Consider the following 20,465-nt stretch of genomic DNA (forward strand, 5'->3'; position numbering starts at 1 on the left):
AAGATGTCTCATACTGTTGTTAGTTGCTGCTCAGAGAAAGTGGATCTTGAGGATCGGGAAATGTCTGAACTTATAAAAGCCTTTAAAAAATGCACATTAGCCCTTCCACAGAGGCAGAAGAAACCACGGCTTGTAAAAAAGTTTCAAGAGAGAGTCCAAGCAAGGGGCCTTCAAGCATCCGTCCCAAGGATCCTCTGTGTACTGTACAACCTCCTCTGTGGACTGAACTGAAAACAAACATCAATGAGAGAGAGGGGCGGATGTTTTAGGGTAACTCTGAAAACGCCCCTAGGGGCGGCGCCTCAAGGACCACCCATTCAAGGATCTCTGATAGGTCATCTCAAAGGATCCCCCACGGGGCCTGAGGCGTCAACACCCTCATAGGCCGAAACCTAATCTTGGGGAGCATACTAAAGGGGTTCCCCCACATGCCCTTTTGATTGAAGGAGTCTGACACCATGGCTTCTGCAAACTTTAGATACTTCTCTGAAAATGCCATTCTTGAACCTTGCGATCTTGAGATGGATTGGACCAGTGAAGAAATGACCCAGCTTATAAAAGACTTTGAAAATGTCCCGCTCCTCAACCCTGCAGAGTCTGACAACGTTGACGGGGGCTTAGGCATCTCTTTTGAAAAAGTATTAAAGATCTCTATGGGTCTCGTGGCTTCTCTATTGGAAGTGATCATTGACCGTGATATGGTGAAAAATTGCCGTGGTTGCGAAATTGACCACCCGAGCCAGCTGAGACACAGCTGCCTTTTTGAAGCGGCCCCCAATTACTTTGATCAACATTTTGAAGAAATACTAGAAAAAATACACGTCCCGTGGCTGAAGCTTCTGGTGGCTAAAGCTCTAGCTTGTTTCAATTTTCACCCATCTTTGACAAAACTTCAGAAACTGGTGGAAGATATTTTAACATAGCTAAGACCAGAACACAGCATTAGACGTAAACTGATTCATCTACAAGAAATCCTGGATGACAAGACCCGAGACATTGTTAACAAAATAACCAAAGCTTTCTACCATCGCAGTTTTACAAATCCCCAAGCTCCTTTAGCTTATTACGGAGCCCGTGACTTTGAAAATGGGGAACGTCCAGACTCCAGCAAAACTGAGGAACCCATGGAGGGGCTGCTGTTTGAGTTAATAGCTGAGAAAGTGGCTTGCAAGAGACTCTTTCAAAACCTGATCCCCGTAAATGTAAAAATGTTCAACAATTTAAAAAGTGTAACTGATTTAATCCGTAAAGATATTGATGCTCAAGAATGGGCAGAGTTGGTAAATACACATGTAAAACACTGTAAACCCTTAAATGCATTTTTAATGAATATTTTACCTAAAATGTTTGATGAAATAGAAGATTGCAAATGTACACATATCATTGTTTTGTATGCTTATGTGACTGATGTATGTTTTTATAACATGGCAAGGTTTTTAAGAGATGAACATATATCGAAAGTTGTGCAAAATGTAGTGGATTATTTAGTGACTAATCATGAATGTTTGTATAAAAACTTTATAGGTCTTCTAAAATGTCCTAATCTTCTTGATAAACTGTGAATAAAACTTTTGAACTTCACACATGTCTTTGAGGTGTTATGATAAACTTTGAATAAAAACTTTTTGAAAGTCATATTTGTCGCAGTTGTGTTATTTTGGTTAAAGATGCCACATCAGCGTATGAAAAAAATATACTACGATCCCTCAAATCCTGGAGGTTTAGGGGGTTTACAGACTCTTCAAAGAGCTCTGAGGTCTGAGGGGCCTAAAGTCTCTGAGAGGGTCTTAACTGACTTTTTATCAGAGCAAGACTCATATACGTTGCATAAGCCCTCTAAAATAAACTTTAAAAGAAACACCGTATTTGTATCTAATATCGATACACAGTGGCAAGCTGATTTAGTGGATATGTCTAGCTTGTCAAAAGAAAATGGAGGTTATAAGTACATGTTAACATGTATAGATATCTTATCCAAATATGCATGAGTATTACCTTTGAAAAATAAGTCATCTAAGACGGTGACAGAGGCGTTCAAGAGGATCATCAGCGCTGGTAGGAAACCTAAAAAACTACAAACTGATAAAGGGGCAGAATTTCTAAACAAAGCATTTCAGCACATGCTAAAAAACATAATATTCTACACCTTACCACGGGGAATGAACTAAAAGCATATATTGTTGAGAGATACAACAGGACTCTGAAAACAAAAATGTGGAAATATTTCACCGCTTTTAACACGCACAGGTATATGGATAAACTACAAGAAATGGTACAGGCTTATAACAACTCCTTCCACCGTAGTATTCAAATGAAACCTTCAGAAGTTAATGAAGATAATTCATTTAAAGTGTTTAAAACTTTATACTCTAAGAAGAAAAGCCCTAAACATATAAAGTTTAAGTTTGCCGTTGGTGACAGCGTAAGAATTTCAAAGTTAAGAGCTCCCTTTATAAAAGGCTATGAACAGATGTTTACATCAGAGATTTTTACTATAACAGAATGTATACCAAGATTTCCACCGGTGTATAAACTATGTGATTATGATGGAGAGTCTATAATGGGCACCTTTTATGAACCAGAATTGCAGAAAATAAATGTCAAGACTGATAGGCTGTTTAGGATAGAGAAGATAGTTGCTGAGAAAAAGGAAAATGGCAAAAAGTCTTATCTCATAAAATGGGCTGGTTGGCCTGAAAAATTTAACAGTTGGGTCGCGGGGCATCAGGTGGTGGATCTAAAGAGTTAACAAGTACAGAGTGTATTTAATTACACTTAAAACATTATTCATGATGTCTCAAGACTCTTTTTATGTAACTCTGCCTAGTAACGCTTCACAGGATGTATTCCCTAAAAACGCTATATCCAATTTTACTATCAAATTGGTTAAAACACTGAATCTACTGGGAAAATGGGAAGTTTGCTTAGCAGAGATTCAATATCCCCATACCTGGGATAATATAAGCCTTAAAGACAGCACTTTTATTACTTATGATATAGAAAAAGTGGTAAAACGTGATTATACTATACCAAAAGGATATTATGAGACCCTTCAGGATGTAATAACAGCTATGAACGATGCCATGCTCGGAAAAGGACTAGATCAGAAAGGTGACAAAACTCCCGATGAACAATATAAAAATGATTTGAAATTAGTCTATAAACCTATAGAAAGACGAATTTATATAAAAAGTACTACACCATATATGTTTTATGCCAAAGAACATCTCGGACAAATGTTGGGGTTTCGTGAGACTATAAAGGGTGAAACTATTGAACTATTGGGCCCTATTGAGGCTAAAGTGTATAGTGCTCATTTGAGGACCCTCTACCCAGCCGATATCAGAGCAGGATTTTATACCCTGTATGTCTATACAGATATCATTACACATCAAGCCGTTGGAGATAGTTACGTGCCTCTTCTAAGGTGTGTCCCTATTAAAGGCAAAAACAACGATATAATCACGGTAACTTACGACATACCTCATTACGTGCCCCTCAGCAAGACCAACTTTGACACGTTAACTATACAAATTAAGACGGATCAAAACAAGTTAGTGCCATTCCGTTTGGGAAGGTTGTAGTGAAGTTGCATTTCCGACCTGTAAAGCCTCTTTTTTACACCTAATTGAAAATGGGCCCTAATGGATATGTCAATCCTTATATTAATTATTACAAAAATCAAGCTGGTAATGGTTTGCCTGGATTTTCTGGAGCTCCTGTAATGTACGGAGCGGGTATAGGGGGTATTTTTAGAAGTCTTTTCAGAAAAGCTTTACCGTTACTTAGAAGGGGTTTTGAAATAGTTAAACCTCATTTTAAATCAGCAGCTAAAAATATTGTTAGTGACGTAGTGTCAAATGTCCTAACAAGTCATAACCCTCATAGCCATAACAAGAGCCAGTCAGGGGAGGGATTGATGGTGATGTCCAGAGGATACAAGAGAAAACGTAGCAAACCCCCAGGATCTCGCTATCATCCACACAAAAAGGCTAAACCAGCTACATTGAGGTCATTTAGTAGCGGTAACCGGAGAAGGAGTAAGAAACCAAAGACTCCCAGAACAGCGAAAAAGAGAAACATCTTTTAAATCATGACGCTGGTACATCTTATGTCTCAAGAATGTGTGAAATCAGAATTGGATCTGTTTACTATACCTTATACCCAGACAAGTATTGAAAAAAACCTTTATGTGGAAATTCCCCCCTGTCTGCCTTGTCTGACACGGCCCCCCTCGAATTTTACATAGCCGGAAATGGGGAAGATTATCTTGATTTGAATAATACTCTTTTAAGACTTTCATGCAAAATTACTAGGGCTGATGGCGCCGATTTAGTTGGAGGCAGTTTAGTTGGTATTATCAATTACCCTGTAGCTAACATGTTTTCACAAGTGGATGTAACTTTAGGAAATCGCTTAATTAGTCAAAGCAGTAATACTTATCCTTACCGTAGCATTATAGAAGCAATGCTAAACTTTAGTAAGGACACTCTAGAATCTCAGTTCACTGCCGGCTTGTTTTACAAAGATACCACAGGACACATGGATGAGACTGATCCTGCAGGGGCTAATGAAGGTCTAGTTAAACGACATGCTTTTACCAGAATTAGTCATACCGTTGAACTTTGAGGACCTCTGCATGCGGATATATTTTTTCAAGAGAAACTCATGCTAAATGGTATTGACCTGAAAATTAAAATGGTGAGGGCCAATGACACTTTTTGTTTAATGTCTGATGCCGCAGAAGAGTTCAAACTTAAAATTTTAGAAGCCTCTCTCTATATTAAAAAAGTAAAAGTGTCCCTAAAAAGTAAAAGCTCAGGCCTTGATGACCTCTAATGCCCGATATCCTATTGATAGAGTGTCTATGAAAGTTTTTAGTATTCCTAGAGGGAGCAGGGTCTGTAATCAGGAGAATTTGTTTCTGGGGCAGTTACCAAAGTTTGTGGTTATTGGTTTAACATATAATGACGCTGTGACAGGGTCTTCCTTGTGTCACGCGTGTGGGTAGCCGCTGTTCAAGCATACAGAGAGACAGAGGTGGTGGTGTTGAAAACGCCGGCACAGGCTGTCACAAAGACGGCCAGAGTGGGTGGCGTCAGACCAGACAGGAATTCAAACAAAGACAGTGGTTGTGATGAGCTGAGTGCAATGGCTGCACTCAGCGTTTAATAACAAATAAAAGGTTTTAAACAGTACACAAAACAGGACACGGCACTTGCGCCAAAATAAACATATAAACAAAACGGACTAAACACTTAACAAACGGTGCACGGAGACGAACAAACACGGTGAGTACAAACAAAACACTTATTGATTATTATTTTACTTTACGTTTCTCCTTCTCTCTCTCTCTCTCACCCGTTCTCCTCTTCCGAACACCCAACCCCTAGTGCAAGAAACGTGCATCTATATATACTGTTGTGCTGGGATTCAATTACTAATTAATTACTCACTTGAATCCCAGCACGTGAATTCATTACGTGAAACCCCGTGTTCACATATTATATTTTAAATGCACGTGCGTGATGTGCAATCCCGTGCCTAAATACAAATATACACTATTTAAATACACGTGAAACACAGACCCGTTTATATCCCGTGTACCAATGACTATACACCAACATTTACACACGCAACATACACACAAAACACACGAATGCACACAGGGGCGGGGCGCATTGCCACATATACCCCCCCTTGTGCGCAGCACACATGGCCTCAACGGCCACCTCCCCCCTTAAAAACCCAGCAGTCCAGGACAAAGTCTCGGGCTGGGAAGGGAGGCTTCAGTGGGCCCATGGCTGGCCATGCTGTCAGCACCCCTGCCGGTAGTGGCACGGCTGACAGCCTGTTGGTCCCGTCCTGCAGCGAAAAAGCTGCGGGGGCAGGTGGTCCCCCGACCTCCCCCTTCTTCATAGCCGGCAGCTCACTCCTGTGGGGCTCCGGCCACAAGAACTCCTGCAGCGAAAAAGCTGCAGTGGGAGCAGGTCTCCGGACCTCCCCCACGATCTCCGGCAGCGAAACTGCTGCTGGGGTTGGTGGTCTCCAGACCTCCTCCCCCTTCGTGGCCGGCAGCTCCCCTTTCTGGGGCTCCGGCCACCGTACTCCCTGCGGAGGTACGGGCAGCAGAGGCAGCTCCTGCTCCTCTGCTCCGGGTGGTGGTGGAGGCAGAGGCAGCTCCTGCTCCTCTGCTCCTTGCGGTGGTGGTGGCGGAGGCAGAGGCAGCTCCTGCTCCTCTGTTCCTTGCGGTGGTGGTGGCGGAGGCAGAGGCAGCTCCTGCTCCTCTGCTCCTTGCGGTGGTGGTGGCGGAGGCAGAGGCAGCTCCTGCTCCTCTGCTCCTTGCGGTGGTGGTGGCGGAGGCAGAGGCAGCTCCTGCTCCTCTGCTCCTTGCGGTGGTGGTGGCGGAGGCAGAGGCAGCTCCTGCTCCTCTGCTCCTTGCGGTGGTGGTGGCGGAGGCAGAGGCAGCTCCTGCTCCTCTGCTCCTGGAGGTGGTGGTGGCGGAGGCAGAGGCAGCTCCTGCTCCTCTGCTCCTGGAGGTGGTGGAGGCAGAGGCAGCTCCAGCTCCTCTGCTCCTGGCGGTGCTGGCTCCCTCTGCTGTGGCGGCTGGGCATGTGCACGCCGTGCTGCCTTCAGCAGCATAGCGAGAGGCTGCTGGGGGACACCAGCATCCTGCCCTTCTCCCCCCCAAAAATTTTCAGGGGGTTGAGCCTGTAACCCCTCCCCTTCCGGCTCTTGGGGCTGAACCAGCAGGCATTTTCCCTCTGCTGGTGGCTTGGGTCCCAGGGCTGTGGAAGCCCCGACTTGCCTCCCTTTGGGCTGTGGACGCACCGACTCCTCCCTTTTGGGCTGTGGACGCACCGACTCCTCCCTTTTGGGCTGTGGACGCACCGACTCCCCCCTCTTGGGCTGTGGACGTTCGGGCTCCCCCCACTCAGGCGTAGGACGTTCGGGCTCCTCCCACTCAGGCGTAGGACGTTCGGGCTCCTCCCACTCAGGCGTAGGACGTTCGGGCTCCTCCCACTCAGGCGTAGGACGTTCGGGCTCCTCCCACTCAGGCGTAGGACGTTCGGGCTCCTCCCACTCGGGCTGTGGACGCTCAGGCTCCTCCCACTCGGGCTGTGGACGCTCAGGCTCCTCCCACTCGGGCTGTGGACGCTCAGGCTCCTCCCACTCGGGCTGTGGACGCTCAGGCTCCTCCCGCTTGGGCTGTGGACGCTCAGGCTCCTCCCCATAACTGCGGAAGGGACAGTGGGCGAACAGGTGATCCTGGTCGCAGAGGAGGCACCCCGACGATGGCTTGTTACATCGCCGTGGATGCCTGGCCCTTAGGCGGCACTCCTCCTCCCTGTCCTTCACCTCTTTATCCGTCTCTGCCTCCCGCTTGGGCTGTGAAGGCAAAACCAGCAGGCATTCACCCTCTGCTGGTGGAGATGGGGACAGCAGGTACTCACCCTCTGCTGGTGGAGATGGGGACAGCAGGTACTCACCCTCTGCTGGTGGAGATGGGGACAGCAGGTACTCCTCTGCTGGTGGTCCTGCTACCTGGGCTGCTGTTCCATTTATGGTTGCCTCCAGGTAGCTGAGGACAAACTCCACACCTTCCTCCAAGGTGTTTGGGGTGTGTTCCTGCTGATAGGCCTCCCATCTCTCACTGTCCATCATCCACAGGGCCCGGACGACCATGGGCAGAGACTGGGCCTCCAGCCCAGCATTCTCCAGGAACCAGCCCCGCAGTTTGATGGCGTCTTCTGCCATTATATATATATATATATATATATTTTTTTTTTTTTTTTTAAACAAAACCCCTCCTGGTCTGACGCTTGGAGGCGCGGCTATCCCACTCTGACACCACGTGTCACAAAGACGGCCAGAGTGGGTGGCGTCAGACCAGACAGGAATTCAAACAAAGACAGTGGTTGTGATGAGCTGAGTGCAATGGCTGCACTCAGCGTTTAATAACAAATAAAAGGTTTTAAACAGTACACAAAACAGGACACGGCACTTGCGCCAAAATAAACATATAAACAAAACGGACTAAACACTTAACAAACGGTGCACGGAGACGAACAAACACGGTGAGTACAAACAAAACACTTATTGATTATTATTTTACTTTACGTTTCTCCTTCTCTCTCTCTCTCTCACCCGTTCTCCTCTTCCGAACACCCAACCCCTAGTGCAAGAAACGTGCATCTATATATACTGTTGTGCTGGGATTCAATTACTAATTAATTACTCACTTGAATCCCAGCACGTGAATTCATTACGTGAAACCCCGTGTTCACATATTATATTTTAAATGCACGTGCGTGATGTGCAATCCCGTGCCTAAATACAAATATACACTATTTAAATACACGTGAAACACAGACCCGTTTATATCCCGTGTACCAATGACTATACACCAACATTTACACACGCAACATACACACAAAACACACAAATGCACACAGGGGCGGGGCGCATTGCCACACAGGCGCGCAGGTTTTATTTACAAACAAACAAACAGAAAACGAAAGTAAAATAAAGATGGTCATGTGACGTTACCAGCGATGGTAACGCACAGAGGACCAGTACATCAAGCTGTACAAAAAGTGCAAAATAAAACACAATCCCACAAACTATAAATCAAAGGTGCCGTGAAAACGGCAGGCCTTGCAGCAGCCCTGAACCATCTCCCGCGGATGTTTTTAACCTGATGGACACTCGATCAAGACCCGCCCACCTGCTGATTGAGGTCCAGCCCAGCCAATCACCTGCTGCCCTTCCCCTCAACCAAGCCTAGCAGGCAGCAAGTCTCAATCGAGCGTCCATCTGTAAACAATAATTCAATTAAACAAATCAGCTCCCGAAATGACACAAAATAAACCCATTCCCCATACAAATGATACCAACACTAAATACACACGTGCAGGGCAATCGCCCTGCTACAGACACTTTAGTGGTTCCTACGCTAAAAACCCTTTTAACTTTAAACACTATGCAGGGAACTTTATAGCTATGTACGTCGATGGTGAACAAGTCCCCTCAAAACCTTTACAACCCCACTATACAGCAAGACACAACCCAGTCAGGGAATATTACAGTCTAATACAAGCCACGGGCAGACATCTCAAAGACAAACCGCCGATAATTGATAAGTCAGACTTTATTAGAGGCTATACGCTCTATGCATTTGATTTGACCCCTGATCAAGAATCTGGAGATCATTTTTCCTTAGTGAAAAATGGTAATATGCACCTTGAAATGCGTTTTGCCAATGCTCTGCCAGAGACTGTGAATATGATTGTTTATGCTGTTTTTGAGAACGTGATTGAGGTTTCCCACCAAAGAGCTGTTCTCTTTGATTACTGAAAATTTTGATACAACATTGATCCTTTTAAAAATTAATACCACTCAGCTTACAGCGTTGCTATCCAGCAACCTATTGACTGCAAAGTATTTTTATGGGGTTCTAGCTAGTGATCAACTACCTAAAGGAAAAATAAAAAAAACTGCCGGCGATACTCATTGTCAACACGGACCCCCAGAATTATCCGGGAGAACACTGGCTAGGGATTTATCTACAAGAAGAGGAACAGGGAGAGTTTTTTGATTCTTATGGTAACCCTCCAGATTTTATTTATTTTCCTAAGACTATCTCAAACTTTTTAGACAACAACGCCAAACAAACAGTGTACAATAATCAGCCTCTACAAGGTCTTATGACCACGACCTGCGGCCATCACTGTGTTTTCTTTGTACATCAGAGCCAAAGGACTTACTTACCCTGAGGTTATGGCGCTCTACAGCTCTGATTTATACAAAAATGATCTGATGGTGTCCCAATTTATACGTTGTATGTCTAACCCTAAAAAACAGAACTGTATAAATATATTTTCATGCATGCAGTGTGTCAAGACTCATCATGATTTTAAAAAATGTTATGAAAGTTAATCTTCAAAAAACTTATGACAATGTAGATGGTGAATAAATATTTTTATTGCTGTAAAGACATATATATATATATATATATATATATATATATATATATATATATATATATATATATATATATATATATATCAGGCATTGTTTATATAACACATGCATGAATATACAACAAAATGTATCAGACAATGTTTACACAGCATTTGCATGAATATACAACAAAATGTAAAGATATGTAAACTCAATAAAAACAGTAACATCTTAATAAGTTTCCCATAACTGCTGCCTTTTTTCTGCTTCTTATGCATATGGGTCTCTAAGGGTTGTTTTTTATAAGCTTCTATGAGTTGTCGTGTTTGAGAATTAGGTACTGTAGAATAGGGGACATTTATTACAGACAAACCTTTGATGAATTCGGCCCATCCTACAGGTAACCTATGTTCAGGGATATGGGTATACCCCGTTGCAGCCCTGATTAAATCAACCATATGCGACCCTCTAATGTTCTTGCCCCTAAGAATGAATTCCCCTTGATCATTCCATGAGGTAACCAAAGCATTCTGAGACATAGTGTTTAAAATAAAATTAGCATTTTTCTTAGATCTGGAGGGAATGCTACTCATAACAGCAGTCACTATCTTAGATTCAGATTCTGCTGCCGGTTGGGCCGTTTCCTCAGAGGGGGGTGTAATTAATGTAAGGGTATTCAACTCTTTTTCACTCTGTTTAAGCAAGTTTAGATATCTCTGTAAGGAGCTGGTGTATAGCTTAACTTTCTCATGGTCACTGATGTCAGTTCTAAGTAGAATGCTTTTCATTTCAGAGTCAAGTCGGCTTTCAACTGCTTTTTTAATAGGCTCGGGGTGTTGGGGCTCAGGCTGCCGAAGTCTATCGAGTTGATGTTGTGGTATCAGAAACATTTTCTGGGAGTGAGTCATTTTTTACAAATTAACTTTGAGGTGTTAAGAGTCCTGATAAAAAAGGCACTGCAATCCTTATTAAAGCGCCAATACAACCACCACTCTGATTCACAGTTTTTCTTTTTAATTGAATGGTTCTTATTGCATAGGCTCTTTATAACACGCCGCTGCTTTTTGAGAGTGTTTAACTGACTCGAAGTTAAGGGGATGTGCCCCTTTAAGGCATTTAAGGCAATTTCCACAATAGATTTGATAAAATCGTCTGAAGCGTTTTGTAAAACTGCTCTTCTCTGATGAGCAGAGCTATGAACTATGCTCTTTAAGAGATGGAGGTTACGTTTTATTCTAGCCGACATGCTGCGCTGTTGCAAAGCTTCGATAAATAAAAGTTTTAGAGCAATAACCGGCCGCTTATAAGTGTTTTGTCTTGGTATTTCTCATGATGTAAGCAACTGGCCAATCAGGAGTAAATAAACCAGTTCTTAGACGGTAAGCTTCGGGGGTTAGTGCCTTCAAGTCTATTAAAAGATAACCATAGGGTTTTTTTGTCGCATCTTCAAACGCTTCTAAGAAAAACTTGGAGTTACCGGGGTACATCTGACGGGCTAGTGTGTTGATTTGAAGTTTATCTCGAGGGTTTTTAAACAGAATAATGTAATTGGCATTCAAGTTTATGGTACGACTCATTTTTCCTTGAAAAAACAACTTTTGAACCAAATACAGCACGCATAAATTCCTATGATGAACGTATTTTGTAAAAGCTTTCTGTATTTCATCATTTTCGCTAGCTGCTTCCATCAAGTCATCTATAATGAGTAAATTGATTTTGTTAGGAGGCATTAAATTATCATCGGTTAATGAATCTGGTATGCCTTCAATAAATTTGATATTTTTAAATTTAAGTGCCAATTCATTGTATAATGCCTGCCAGCAGCTATAACACCAAATGATATTCTCAGGGGTTTTGGAAAAGAGAGTTTTCTAAAAGCTGCTTCACAAAATAACTTTTGCCTGAATTGGAGGGTCCCGATATTATAGCTGCAAAAGGTACGGATAGTCTAATATCAAAACCATCTTCAGTATCCATAAGGAAGAGATGTAAAATCAGACCGCAAGACTCGCTTATTGTAGACTATTTGAAAGGTTTTCTGGAGTGGTTTGTTTTCCAATTGAAATTCTTTTTTATTACGGTGAATCTGGGAGCCAAGAATCATGATATGCTCAGAGGGGGTGTTTCTATCATGATTCACAAAGTTTTGTACAAGGTCTTTTAATGAAGCGAGGTTAATTAATTTGGAATTCTCATAGTTTAGGGTAATCCCCTTTACTTTGAGACATGTTTTTCAGTTGTTTGTGACGTATCCATATGTTTTAGGGCCCCCTGACACAAACTCTGTAATGTATTCCCCCGGCTTTAACTCGCTAGTTAAATCACCAAGATAATCGCCTAGTTCTGGACGCCAAGCCTGGGGCCTGCTGACAAAGATTACAGAGTCCGTATCATGATACAGACAGCGACCCTGCAGACGATCCAAGAGGTTATAGAGCTCTAGCCGGGCGTAAGCGGTTGCAAATGCCGCTATGAATACGTTTACATTACCTGTGGGAGTATAGGTATCAGAAGCGTAACGCCACTGAACCTGAGCCACCGTATCACTTACAAAACAAAAATGCGAAACCTGATATCTTTTTGAAAAGAGATAATGGAAAAACTGGTCAGGGTCCTTAACCAAGCTTGTCGAGAGTTGGTTAGTTCTCTGGGCAAATTTTCCCCACAAACTGTTGAGGGATAGTTTGGAGATTTGTCTTTTAGCAGGATTAACATTAATGTTTTGAGGATCTAATTGAACCCCCTCTTTCTGAAAATATTCAGCAATATAACGCTCTTTACGCTCCTCATCGGTACAATGAGCAGGGTAACCTGAACTTTCCTGTTTCCCCTTGAGATGACTATTAATGTACCCTGTAAAGAGAGTGTCAGATTTCTGAGGAAAGTGCCAAACTTTGTGTATTTTAGACACTTTGTAACCTCTCAAGAGCTTTGACTACCTCTACACTGCACCATGTCCCTGTCAAGGCTCTTTCTCCAGAGGTATGATTACATAACTCAGTCTGGTTTAGTGTTTCCGCTCATGAACGGCAGAGGGTAAACATTAATTTACCACAGATGCGGGCAGGCAGTACAGGGAAATAAAGACCCCTAGGAGGCAGAACAGTTAATTTGAACAATCCAAAGTACTGGCTCAAGTCTTGAAAATTATGGTAAATTATGGTAGGATGGTCTACGGGGTACACTTTTGTTTTGTTAACAAAAGGATACAAGCTAGTGAAATCAAAGTATTCCACCCTTTCATTTTCCTGGGCCACATAATGTAATGTAATGGCATTTGTACGACCCCCAAACAGAGCCTCGCGAGGATTGATGCGTTCTGGAAAATCAGAAGGGGCCTATTTTAAGCTCTCCGTAGTTTAAAGCATGTTGAATGAAAACATTTTCAGTTTCTGCTACATATATTAACCATTGTATCGAGGCATTTGAAAAGCTTTTTTGCTTAATTTTTGGAATGATCGCTATTGTGTCTTTAGGCATAAATTTACTTCTATACATAGCCATGCACTTGGAAGGGGTCTATCTGCCCTATTGCATAAACCTTGGTACGGAATTTGATACATGCCTCTTTCAAAATTTCAACATCATTTTTGCAGTAGAACGCCATTTCGTCTCTGAAATTAAAAACACCATTCTTAATCGAATCATACCATTTGTAAAAGTCATCACGATCTTTAGACATCATTTGCTGAACACCATAGTAAATGGGTTCAGGATAAGGGCCTACATAATTCTGGTTTTCAGCAGTATTGAAAAAATGAGGAAAATATCCTTTTCTGGCTTCAAACCCCATAGCTGCAGGCATTGCACTTAACTTCATGGGCATAAAGTTAAAGGAATCAATGTAACACATCTTAAAAGCCTCGTCTGTAAAACACATCAACTTGCTACCCTGAGCTATGATATGTGGGTTAATACCGTTGGTTACTAAATAATTCATCAGTAAATAACTGTCATAAGACTTTGCATTGTGTGCCAAGAAAGTATAGCCTGCATAACAAGGTCTGCAATACCGTTCAAAAAACTTTTTCACACATTCCTCGCCCTCCCAAAACCATGATTCACCACCCATGTGCATGCAGTACAAATAATTAGGAATGTGCACGCCAGCTTCCTGCAGACATTCAAAATAATAAACACATATTTGTCTGTGGGTTCCTTTAAGGTTTAAGCATTTGAATGAAGCATTTATGATCAGTGTGAGCTAACAACACGGCTTTACATTGCTTACAGTAAGGAGTAAGACATTTATGAGTCTGTGGCTTTGTCGGGTCACATTTATAGAGAGAATAGCACCTTGTACAAAGTTTTAAAATGTCACACATATAAACCTGTTTTTCACTGTTGGCTTTATCTCGGAGAATCTTATGCTCATCATAACAGAGCTGTGATCGACAATAACGATTGCAATCGTTACATTTTACCTTTACAGAGGACTCACTGTTACAAGCTGGTGAAAATATGCTGTGTAATAGTAATTACACAGATAGGCAGCACCCAGAAAACCTTTCAAGTTAACAATACCATAGAAATGATTCTCATGAAGAAACAGAAATACAGTTTTGTTTTTTGCTCGAGTATCTGTTTGGTGATTCAGGAACACATCCTTTTGAGGACATCTGTACCAGACCACAATTTTAACATCTAAGGCCTGTTCAAATTTATCTATGTCTGCAAACGAAACCATTTGATGTTCACTTAATCCCACACTCTGTTGAAGTTTTAAAGCCTCAGCCATACACGTATCATAGGCACCCCTGAATTCTGGAAATAACAAGCTCAGAACGCTGTAGGCAAAACATAATTGATTGTCTGTTGTAACATATAATCAGATGCTTGGCTTTTTTTCTAATAAGCTCACTTTTCATTAAGGTCTGCAAACCTCTCCTAAGACCACCTCCTTCAGGACACCTAATAACCTGGACAATCAACATCAAAGAGTCATCAGCCAAAATTTCACTATGACTTTGAAGGAGAGCTTCAATCTGACTGAGAAAATCGTCTAGACTTAAATTGTCTCCAGTCATTTTTACATACACTGGTATATCTAAGGATCCTGCTCGTAATTCAAGTTGCACAATGTCTGCAGGTCTTAGCGTTCTAGAAACCTCACTCAACATATTCTTTAACGTTTCATGCAGCACAGTAAAAACTTCAGCGTAGGAATCAAGATCATACAGATGTGTAAAGTTAAGAGATTGCTTCAATTCGAAATTGTTAAACATAGGTCTATGTCGAAGCTGTACACCTTCCCCACCAATTCTATCACCGTCGCTATCCCTATGGGGGGCCTGTAAACCAGAAGGACCAGCCACTTGATCATCATGTAATACACCACCCCCGGGACTTTTATGCTAAAATAATCATCATGGTAAGCCCCATCGTTCAAGCCTCCCCCTATTTGTTTTTCCACATCAACTACACTCTCTAGAGTACCATGATTTTCTCTAGACATTTCATGCAAAAGCTTATCCAAAGAGTCAAAATTGATCTGAGTCAATTTAGCATCATTAACAAACCCAGGGCACTGTGAGTTATTGTTGTCTATATTAGTTGAGTTGTCATTTATAGGGGGACTATCTGTAGAAATTTCATCAATCAGAGCCCTGATTGACGGTAAAATATACGCGTTATAATTTAAATCATTTAATAGTTTGTCTAGATAGTCAAAATTCTCAAAACAGGCTAAATTTTGGGGGTGAACAGTGGGTGGTCTGACATTGTGGGCTGTAGATATACTATGTGTATGGGAACATGTTGAGGGATCAGAATTTAAGGTATTTTTAGGAACGAATATAGAATTAACCACATAATTTGACACAGTATGACTCGAATCATCAACAGTAATTTCAATGTGTTTCCTTTTACAAGTTTTTTTGCGATGTGGTTCCATTGTAGCTCTACAAATACACTGCTACTGTTTTAAAAAACCCAGCGTTTTCAATAGGGTAATTAATGTCTGTATATTCTAAGCCACTTCAGGGTTGGAAACTAGGGCCCTTATAGCAGGGTGTCTGTAAATGATCTGATCTATAGTCAACTTTACATGTTTCAATAGCTCAACGCTGTGATACCTAGTAGTAGTTGAAGTTGAGGGTATCGCATGTTTTAGCCTTTGTGGTACTTTGGAGAGCGTATGGGGGGCTCTTGATTGTAGCGAAGTATGAAACCTTCCGGAAATTTTACGTGGCCTTTTAGACTTCGGGTCTCTGCTGAAGGATGTGTCGTCCTCGGAAGATTCACTTTCCAAAAGAAGTGTACGTCTAGTGGGCCGTTCTAAATGAAAATATGCCAAAATATACAATCAGACCAAAAATACATTAACAGATGTTTGATGAAATATGTAACACTTAAAAAAAAAAAAGCTTCATTTTAAATAGATACTTACTTTTGAGAGGTCTTTTTTCAGATTTTTGAGTATTGGGAGGATCTAAGGGGGCCTTCGCATGTATAGCTTGGCCCTCCTCCGATGTACTGGCAACGTCTTTCCTTACGGTTTTTTCAGGATCTTCTAAAATATAAATGGTTGAATATGAATGTTTTATTAACCTAAAAATTAATATTAATTATGAAAAAAACGATCAAACATATTTTATTAACCTATAAAAACAGTACGGTTCATAGTTTAACACAATTCAGAGTCTGACGCTAGGTCGCTGGAAGATGTCATGAAGTATTGTTCCAGATGCTCAGAATCTTCAATATATTCAGCTTCTAAAAAACAGAATGAATCAGCTATGTTTTTAAAAGGAAATCATAATAAAATAAAAAACAGTGTCTATAACATATAATATCATTCAATCACTATATATATATAATAATTATATTTCTGTATTTGTTATTAATAAACATAAACAGACAAATATGGCTACTATTTTACTCACTTTTAGGCGTATCTGCTGTCACTGAGAAATTATTTAAAAAGTCCTCAGGCACGAGTAGAGCGCTTGGTAGCTCAAGGGATATGCAGTGTCCAGGGATCGTATCTGCAATTTAAAGGAGATATTTATAGTTAGACCAGAAAAAAAAAAAAAAAACCCTCACGATATTTTGGTTTAGCGAATGAAAAAACTCACCATTCTGACTCTCCAAAAACCATGTTGGGGACAACGGAATGATTGTAGGTGAGAGAGGAATGAACGTAGGAGGCTGTTCAATTACTTCCTCCTGGTGTGAAATTAAATGTTCTTCTATAAGTTCCTGGATATTTATAAAATATGAAAATATATAATTTTAAATAAATAAAAATAATAATAATAATGGCCACATAAAATACATGCCTAAAATTCACAGTGTTAAAGTGTGTATTTATAGTAGTGTTCATATATCTGAGTTACATGCATCATCTTAACTCTTAAAATAAAACCCAATTTTTAAAAACAAGACAAACAATCAAACAAACAAAAAAAACACGTTATGTTGCATCACAGACACACCGCAGAGTCTTCATTCATAATCAGTTATAAAAGCGTATCAAACATAGTTTTTCACACAGAGTTAAAACAGCATTTAAACATTAAACATAGGACCTACCATTTAGAACCTCATTGTTGCGGGTTAATTCTCTGTCCATTTATAGTTGAAGTGGGTCTTTACGGGATATTGTTCTTGAGAGGAATCATCCTTTTCCAGAAGTGTAATACATAGCTCTGTACGGGGTGTTTTATACTCTCAAAAGATCCGCGGTAAATGCCTTTGTAACCACAGGGGGCCAGATCAGGAAAACCTATCCTGGGGGAGATAAACATGACACCTGAGCGGTACCTAGACTAGGCGGCGCCTCAAATCTCACCTCCCCACATCTCTAAAGCCGTTATCCAAAACCACCCGTCATTCTCGATATTATGCTTAAATTATGCTTTATTATGCTTAAATCACGTTTTTATTGGTAAGCCGTTAATAAACAAGAATTGGTGCAGCATATACATATACTTGTTTTACTACTATGTTTTGTTTTTATAGTTAAACGCTGGCTTAGTTATTTTTCTTTACTCAGTATTACATGCAAAAAATACTCATTCGTTTTGTAAACGATTTTATACAATCTGTTTTATAACACGAATCATTTTAGATACACGTAAAGGAGCATAACAACTGGATTGGGTCAACATTCGCCGTTTTTTTAAAAACATAACGATGTACTATGCTCACACATAGTTTTAAATCTAAAACAGTAAAAAAAAAAAAACGTATTAATGATTTGCACCATCGTCAGAATAGTTTGACCGTGTATGAGAAGCTACTGGAGGTTATCCTGATCGGAGCCTATTCAAAAACTGGCGGTGATAAAACAATTAAATATTTTCTCTTATTTTATTTGCAATAACACAGATTTTTATCTTATTTTATTTTCTAATCATTATGCCCCAAACTATATCCAGTTTGAAATATCACGAGGCTTATAGCCCCTACCAGACTAAACGGCATCGCTGTGATCACCGAGCCATGTTTCTCAGCGGGGTGCCTTCCTCTAACATACACTATCTGTACTTTTAATACACCGGGGCTCCAATCTGTTCCTAACGTGTAAAATTGAATAAAAATATTTATCCCATATATATATATATATATATATATATATATATATTGTAAAAGAACTTCACCTTCTCGGGTTCGTTGCCCCTTTAAGAATATGACCCAGGACTCAGAAATGGCGTTTTCAGCGCTGACGCGCTATATTTTAATAAACACAAAATAAAACAAACACACACAAAATAAACACCTAGCTCCTCTTGGAGCACTTACTACACAAGTTTTTTCCCTCACTAACTTGCAGGACGGCTAAGCCGTTTACCTGCTAACATAAACCCAAAACCACACCGGTTTAACACAGCACTTACACTCTGACTGCACGGAAGCAGAGCACCTCATCTGCCTCCTTCTACTCAGCAGCCTCGAGCAGACTGCCTGCTCTCCTTTTAAACTGCCCGCACCTGGGTCTAATTCCCCAATAACGCCCAGGTGCGGATGATCATTAATAATAAAACAATTAACAAAAGGTGTCTCCTCACGTAGGGAGGTTTTAACCCCCTCCCTACTGCCTCACTCAACCTGCTGCCTTACACATCCCCCCCTTGTCTTTACAAGACACAGGCCACGAGACGGCCACCTCCTCCCCTAAAACACAACCACCCAGCCTCAAGTCCAGCAATGTCCATTGCCGTCCTCTTCCACGGGCGGGCTTGAGGATGGGTCGGTCCTTCCGGCGCTGCCAGGGAGGGACCGCGAACCGGCGACACGGGACCCCACCGGGCTAACAGGGCCGACCGAAGCGTAGGCCGGGGCACTGGAGGATGCCGCAGTGGACACAGGTCTTCCCCTGGGAACTGGCGCAGTGATGTCCGATCACCAGGGGGAGCGAAGCAGCGAACAGGGGGAGCAACAGCGACGTCTGGCAGCAGCCCAGCGACGTCTGGGTGCTCGGGGAGAGCGGAGCAGGTAACCAGGGGCAGAGCTGTGGCCAGTGCTGCAGACCCCTGGGCTCCAGGTCCAGCACAGGGAGGTCCAGGAAGACCGGCAGGGTGTCCCAGAGCAAGGGGTGAGGGACTGGACGCAGCTGCGCCGAACTGGACTGTAGGGGTGGTGGTCGGGGCTGTGGCGGAGGTATGCTCTTCGCCTCCCCTCTGGGCTCCGGAAGCGGCGGCTCCTCCCCTCTGGGCTCCGGAAGCGGCGGCTCCTCCCCTCTGGGCTCCGGAAGCGGCGGCTCCTCCCCACTGGGCTCCGGAAGCGGCGGCTCCTCCCCTCTGGGCTCTGGAACTTGAGTCAGTGGGGCACCCCCTGCCTGCTCCCACCTTTGGAGCAGCAGGTCCAGCTCCGTCGGCTCCGGATCCGGTAGCCCCAACTCCTGTCTCCACCTCTCGTTCTGCTCCACTTGAACAGCGGTGTTTCTTTTGATCTTCTCGATCAATTCCTTAAAATCCATTTTTTCTTTTACTGGGTCGTAGGGGCACCCACACTTCTGGTACCATATGTAAAAGAACTTCACCTTCTCGGGTTCGTTGCCCCTTTAAGAATACGACCCAGGACTCAGAAATTGCTTTTTCAGCGCTGACGCGCTATATTTTAATAAACACAAAATAAAACAAACACACACAAAATAAACACCTAGCTCCTCTTGGAGCACTTACTACACAAGTTTTTTCCCTCACTAACTTGCAGGACGGCTAAGCCGTTTACCTGCTAACATAAACCCCAAACCACACCGGTTTAACACAGCACTTACACTCTGACTGCACGGAAGCAGAGCACCTCATCTGCCTCCTTCTACTCAGCAGCCTCGAGCAGACTGCCTGCTCTCCCTTTAAACTGCCCGCACCTGGGTCTAATTCCCCAATAACGCCCAGGTGCGTATGATGATTAATTAATAAAACAATTAAAAAAAGGTGTCTCCTCACGTAGGGAGGTTTTAACCCCCTCCCTACTGCCTCACTCAACCTGCTGCCTTACAATATATATATATATATATACCCTAAGTCGGATATGTTAAAGAACTAGACTAAGCG

Source organism: Acipenser ruthenus, chromosome 11 (assembly GCF_902713425.1).
Source record: "Acipenser ruthenus chromosome 11, fAciRut3.2 maternal haplotype, whole genome shotgun sequence".
In the NCBI taxonomy this organism is placed as follows: domain Eukaryota; kingdom Metazoa; phylum Chordata; class Actinopteri; order Acipenseriformes; family Acipenseridae; genus Acipenser; species Acipenser ruthenus.